Source organism: Zingiber officinale, chromosome 10B (assembly GCF_018446385.1).
Source record: "Zingiber officinale cultivar Zhangliang chromosome 10B, Zo_v1.1, whole genome shotgun sequence".
NCBI lineage: Eukaryota > Viridiplantae > Streptophyta > Magnoliopsida > Zingiberales > Zingiberaceae > Zingiber > Zingiber officinale.
Genome location: NC_056005.1, coordinates 35,761,289 through 35,768,977, shown reverse-complemented (window position 1 = coordinate 35,768,977; position 7,689 = coordinate 35,761,289).

The following is a 7,689-nucleotide window of genomic DNA, read 5'->3' as shown; positions in this document are numbered from 1 at the left end:
TGCCTTAGGTTGGATTGAGTTGAGAATTTCTCAATCTTGACTGTCAAGATGACGGATTGACCCATCCCAACTTGTCAAATGATAGATTTTTGATGGATTGGCCCACCTTGCTATGGACCGACTAGTTTAACAACTCTAAAGTCAGCACATAGTTGAAAAAAAAAGTCAATATAGAACTGAAAGAAAAAAATATTGTCTCCTCAAGAGAAGAGTACTTGAGAGAAGAGGTTGAGAGGATGAACTTAAGTAAAAATGAGAGGTTCTTCAAGTAATTGCCATTACCTCCTCTTGATGAACATGCCTTTCTTTATATACTACTGAGATAGGCTTTCTTGCATGCTGCCATGTGTGTTGGTAGATGGTCAAGCATGGGTGGGTATAAGATCGTAGTTGCTTACTGCCAGAGGCATGGTTCTACGGAGGACAGGTGTAGGTATGGGCCCACTTCTCCTCTCATTGCATGAGTTCTTTGCCTATCCAATCCGCTGACATTAGCTTTTCCTTTAACAGCTCCTATCATACCCATGCTTAAACCATCATGACTCTTGTCACACCCATTCCTAAGACATAATTACTCCTATTAAACCCATGCTTAAGACATAATTACTCTTGTCAAACTCATGCTTAAGATATCATCAGCAAAATGATTAGATACGGGAGATGAGAGAGGAAGAGATCGAATTTGTTGGTGCAATTTTAGTAGGTCAAGATTGACTAGTATGACTAAGTTTGAGTTAGCTCAAGCTTGAGTCTGAATGTTTATATTTTGATATTCAACAATGTATAGAGATTGTAGGTGTAATTGTCCATTTATAGAAATTGTTGGTATAATTTCCTTCTGATCAAGGTTTGACTCATGTGAAGAAGAGTCTAGAAGGTCAAGGTTGACCGGATACTTGACTGAAAAGTCTTAACTGGAGGTTAGGCATGGGCAAGTCCAATGGAAAGGTTGGTAGAAAAAGAAAATCCAAGTGGGTCATGTTGACCGGACATTTGGTTCGAAAATCCTAGTAAGTGAAGCTAGATAAAGATGGGTTTACATAGTAGAGAGTGTGCTCAATATGTGGATCCTTGGATTGATCATCTCTTCTTGAGGTGGATACCAAGTAGAGCTTGCTTTGAATATTTCCGTTGCAAAAAATCTTCATCGATGAAGCAAGCAAGCTATTCAACCCCCCTAGCTCCGGAGTATCCCAACAGGATCCGGGGGAGATACTCTCGAGTGGGGATGTTCTCATTGCCTGAATCGGGTTGGTACAGTTTTTCTAGGTCAATGTTGACCAGTTTGACTATGCTTGAGTTGACTCAAGCTTGAGTCTCAATGCTTGAGTTTTGATGTTTGACAATATATGGAGATTGCAGGTACATTATTTGTTTGGAGAGATTGGTGGCACAATTCTCCTCTGGTCAAAGTTTGACCAGTTTAATGTAAAAAAGAGTCAAGTAGGTCAATGTTGACCGGATACTTGATTGAAAAGTCATAACTGGAGGTTAGACAAGAGTCACTACTAGAAAACTAGGATTTTGAGACATAACAAAATATGTCTTAAATTATAAATTTAATGTCTCAAAATATTTTTGAGATGGTGATGAGAGGTAATGTAGTCGTCCCCAATACAAGCGTCTCAAAAAATATTGAGACGGTTGTACTGTCTCAAATGCTATTTAAGACGGTGATGAGACAATTATTCAATTATCTCAAAAGTAATGTTACGTCTTATCCTATGAAAAAATTAGATACACTAAATTGAGATGGTAATGTGTCGTCTCAAATAGAAGTGAAGACAGTAAATTACTGTCCCTAATGTTTTAACTTGTTAGATGCAACATTTATGATGAAAATTAATAATCCTAAAAGAACATTTACTATACAAATTAATCTAGATCAGATTTATTGAATTGTCATTTCAAAACAAAAGGAAAAAACTATCTTTATAAATTAAAAATGATATACATTAATTCAAGTGCATCCAACATTCATCCAATAATAGAAATATCTACATATTCATCATTAATTTGATAATAAAAAAAGTATTTCCATGAAAGTTACACAAGAGAAAACCTAAAGAACAAGTCTCATGATCTAGAGATAACTTCTATAATAATCCTTCTTCATCAAAATCCTAAACATTAAAAAAAACTCTTATTATAGGTAAAGATGATTTATAATATATACTGTTGGGAGCTTTGTGCCTGCTAGAGGGGGTGAATAGCGTCTCGTCGCGCTTGCGTCGTTTGTTTCGTCTTGATCATATGCAGCGGAAAGAAAGACACAACAAATCAAAACGCTAACACATAGGGTTTACTTGGTATCCACCTCAAGAAGAGGTGACTAATCCAAGGATCCACATACTCACACACCCTCCACTATAAAAACCTTCCTTTAGGTAACTACCGAAGGTGGAGAAGTCTTACAAGCTCACAATACAACAATAAGAAAGGAAGAAGCATAATACAAGTAAATCTTACAAGATTACAATGGAGAACCTAGCTTCTTCTTGTTGTTGTTGTAACTCACCTCTTGACTTGGACGTGCCTCCAAGAACCTTCAAGATCTGGCAGTGAGAGTTGAGAAGAAAACATTGTGTAGATCTTTGTTGTGATCGCCCATGGAGAAGGAATGAAGAACTTCGTAGAAAAACGCTCGGCTACGGCTTTATCTGCGCCAACAGTTGAATCCCAATCGATTGGATTGCTCCCAATCGATTGGGGAGGCTTTGGATTAATTGGTCGATCGATCCAGAGTACCTCTGTGCTCTCTGGAATCACCCTGAATCGATTGTCCGATCGATTCAAGGCTTCTCGAGCGATTTCCAGCACTCCAATCGATCGACCGATCAATTAGAGGTTTCAATCGATCAACTGATCAATTCAGAAGCTTACTGTTCGCTCAAAAACTCTCCCAATCGATTACCCAATCGATTGGAGAAGTTTTGATCGATTACCCAATTGATCCAGACGTTTTTTGTGTGAAATCGCGTCAACTAATCGATTGGCCAATCGATTGAAAGGTAGAAAACTGTGTAGAGCTTGAAATTAGCTTCGTTTCGCATCCGAGATCACCTCATTTCGATATCCGAGTCAAAAGTTATGGCCTTCGGAAGTTTATTACGTCCAAACTTCCTAGTTCTATGCCAACTCCCTATTGGACTTACGACTGCTAAATGTTCGGTCAACTTTTGACCCATCTGGACTTTTTCTTTGTGCCAAGTATCCGGTCAATCCTTTGACCTACTTAGACTTGTCAATACCAGGTGTCCGGTCAATCGTGACCTACCTGAATTTTCGCGTGTCTGACTTCACTCATCAGGTCTTTCCATCTGCCTAGCTTCACTCACTAGGACTTCCCATCTGTCTGACTTCACTTACCAGGACTTTTACCTAGCTTCACTCACTAAGGTTTTCACCTGGCTTCACTCACCAGGATTTTTCCACTGTCCGACTTCACTCACCGGGACTTTCACCTGCCTGGCTTCATTCACCAGGACTTTCCAACTGCCTAGCTTCACTCACTAGGTCTTTCACCTGTCTTCACTCACCAGGATTTCCCAACAGCTTGACTTCACTCACCAGAACTTTCAACTGTCTAACTTCCAGTTAGGACTTTCCCAGTCAAGTATCCAGTCAACCCTTTGACCTACTTGACTCTTCTTTGTTAGGATCGACGGTCGCGGCTAGAGAGGGGGGGTGTGAATAGCCGACCCCAAATCTTCGTTTCTTTCTACGATTAGGGTTAGCGCAACGGAAATAAAATGAATAGAAACGAAAGCGGAGAATAGCAAACCTCAAACTCGTCGATGTAACGAGGTTCGGAGATTAAACTCCTACTCCTCGGCGTGTCCGTAAGGTGGATGAATCCAATCAATCCGTCGGTGGATGAGACCCCGGAGAACCGGCTAATGTAACACTCCTTCTGGGTGGAGAAACCTCGCCACAATGTTTTGCAAAAGCAATATAGGAGTAGAAAGCAGCAAGAAGCAAAATACAATACAAATGTATGAAACACCTTCGCTTACTTGCCTTCTCTTCGACTGGATGAAGCAGCAGCTTCTCGGATCCAACCACAACAGCAACAGCAACTGATCAGTTGGTTCCAGCCGAGTGGAAGCTCACAAAAAGCTTCAGGAACGAAGAGCTCAGCAAAGCTCGCAGAAGAACTTGCAGCAGCAAGAAGAAGAGGCAGGTACAAGAAGAATCAGAAGCTTCGGACCAGAAGAAGAAGTATCTTGTAGCAGCCCTCGATCTCCTTTATATAGCCTCAACCTGCAACTGCAGCAAAGCAGACAGCGAAGAAGACGGAGATACCCGTTGAATCTCAACGGATATATCTGGACCGATCAGGCTCCACCCTGATCGGTCCGAGACATCCCTGATCGGTCTTGGGGACCGATCAGGACCTATGCTGATCGGTCCCCAGACCGATCAGCACTCTTCACAGAGAACTCACCCAACTCTCTGATCGTCTCCTGATCGGTTTGTGGACCGATCAGGGTGCATGTGGATCGGTCCACAGACCGATCCCCTCCTTTTCTCTTTGCCTTCTGTTTGCTTTCTGATCGGTCTGCAGACCGATCAGATAACATACAGTAGCATACTGTTTGGTTACTGATCGGTCACCAGACCGATCAGATAACCCAGTGTATCACTGGATCGATCCACTGATCGATCCAGCTCTTGGTTTTTGCCCAACCCAAGTCCCACGCCTTCCAAACCAATATCCGGTCAACCTTGACCTATTGGTATCTCATGCTTAGCATCTGGTCACTCCCTTGACCTACTTGACCTTCACAACACCAGATGTCCGATCAGCCTTGATCCATCTGGATTTTTCCTTTCCCGGCTTCACTCACCAGGACTTTCACCTAGCTTCACTCACTAGGGTTTTCACTTGGCTTCACTCACCAGGATTTCTAATCTGCCTGGCTTCACTCACCAGGACTTTCCGACTGCATGGCTTCACTCACTAGGATTTTCACCTGGCTTCACTCACCAGGATTTCCTGACTGCCTGGCTTTACTCACCAGGACTTTCCGAACTGCCTGGCTTCACTCATCAGGACTTTTCGAACTGCCTAACATCCCAGTTAGGACTCCCCAGTCAAGTATCCGGTCAACCTTGACCTACTTGACTCTTCTTCATCCAACCTGATCAGACCCTGATCAGTATCTCTCCGCATGGACAACTGCACCTGCATTGTCCATGTCTACATGTCTTTCTGTATTGTCAAACATCGAAACCATGACCAAGGTTTACGCTTGGTCAACTAGGCCAACCTTGACCTACTGGAAATTGCACCAACAATCTCCCCCTTTTTGATGTTTGACAATACTTTTAAGTTAGGCTAATCCAATAGCCTCAACTTTCTTCATGCCACTAGGTAATGAAACATAAGTTACAACCTTACATTCTCCTTCTAAGAAGGCAACCTCCTTCTTAGATAATGATGGCCTAACTTAAACCCTTCATTCTCCCCCTATTGGCACACATCAACAAACTCTCTCCCTGAAGAGTAAGTTATCGTTGTTCACAACTTCACTCGTTGTGATCAACAAACTCTCCCACTAACTCCAATGTTCTTCCTTGAACATTTCTCTAGTCATTCTCCATTCTCCTTTCTACTCTCCCCCTTTTTGACACACATCAAAAAAGAGTGAATCAAGGTCAAGAGTTTCTTCCTAATGAAAGTCTCATACCTTTCATTGAAACTCTTAATTTCCCCCTTGATACTAAGGTCCAACAATTTAACTTAATGATAATCTCATATCACTCAAGTCTTTAGGAGTAAAAACTCCCTCTAAAAGTCAACTCCCCTTGACTAATAGGTAAAATTCCCCCTAAAGGTCAACTCCCCCTTGACCATTGCACCAACAATGTCTTGGAGAGTTTCAAACCTTCAAAATACCAACTCCCGAGCTGAAATTTCAGACAACCAGTCGAATTTCAGCAATTTGGCACGCCCTGATCGGTCACCAGACCGATCAGGCTCCCTCTGGATCGGTCTAGTGACCGATCCACACAGACCTGGACCAATCAGGGAACCTCCTGATCGGTCCACGACCTCTGATTTCTGATTTCTGAATTTTTCTTCTCCCGAAATTCAGAAACCTCTAGAAAATCACAGAAAATTTCAAAAATTGTAAAATTTTGAGGATACATTCCTCATAACATATACTATCATGGAAAAATAGTTTTCTATGAAAATAACTTCCATTTTCAAAACTTGATACAAAGTTCGAAAAACTTTGAAATAGTTCAAGTTTAACTCAACTTTGTTTCAACTTGCTCAATGATGAATGCTATCACTAGAAAAGCTTCATCAAGGTTTTTCAAATCAATTTTAAAATGATTTTAAACCTTTCAATTTAGGACCATAATCTTAGGGCTAAATGTACATGACTTGTACACAAGCTTTCCCTATGATCCCCAATTAGAATTAGGCTCATCTAGGTACAAGAACTATGCACCTTGATCCTAACTCACAATCCTAATATCTCACACACATCTAAGGTGTATCAAACACATCCAAATCAATTTTGATGTGAGATATGGGTTTAGGTTAGCTTAATCTAAGTTCTCATGCATTTTTCTAAATAACAATTTGATCTCCATATCAAATTGTGTTTTAGTCCTTAAATCAATTTCATTGATCATTAATGCACAAGATGATGACATGGCATATAATTGTATCATAAATGGAAACATGTGCCAATGTCATGATGTCATGACATAAAGTATGAAACTTAAATAAAGCATAACATTTAACTAACCTAAGCATTATCATGACATTTTAAATGATCATAAAATAATATGATGTCATGACATGGCATATGGCAAACAATATATGGCAAATAGCACATAGAGGTATAGAAAATACCTAATTCTAGCCTTAGTTGTCATTTTTGATAATTTTGATCATTTTGCCATAGGTTCTATATTCCTAAGTGTAATAGACCTAGCATCTTATACCAAAGATTTTTAGATCACTATGTGCCAATTAGATTGACTCTAGAAAACTCCTCAAATTTGATTGGCACATTCTAATCACCTTAGGAATAATTCTTAATTTCATTTTCAAGGCTTGATTATACCTTGAAAAATCCTAAAGTGCCACCTTTTGCCATGATTACGTTAACTACCTATTCAAGTAAGGTTGACACACCCTAACTCATCTATCGTGATGAAATCACACTCCTAGGAACCCAATACCTATTTGAGCTCATTGGGTTCACTAAATATTCACTAGAAATGACTTCCCTAGCAACCCTCCTAATGACCCTCCTAGGCTTTGAAGCCTTGGTCATTTGGGACTCATCAAGATCAACTCTAGGGGTGACTCCCCTTGTGACCTTGGTGATGGTCTTCCTAGTCCTAGGTTTTGTTCCATAATCGAATGGAACATCATGGTAAGTGGGCTTGACCACTTGGGACTTAGGTTTGTGACCCAAACCTTTCTTGTCCTTGGACTTGGGTTTTTGCCCCTTAGACTCTAGAGTCAAATCCTCAAGAGCCTTTTCTAGAGAGTCAAGTCTTGACCTCAAGACTTAATTTTCTTTCTCTAATACCTCAAGCTTTAATTTATCATTTTTCTTTGAGGTATTCCTAGGCATATGTCTAGATGATTTTGGATTTCTACCTAGATTTTCCTTAGCCTTAGATGGGTTAATTCTATGGTTGGCTTTCCTAGTGTTA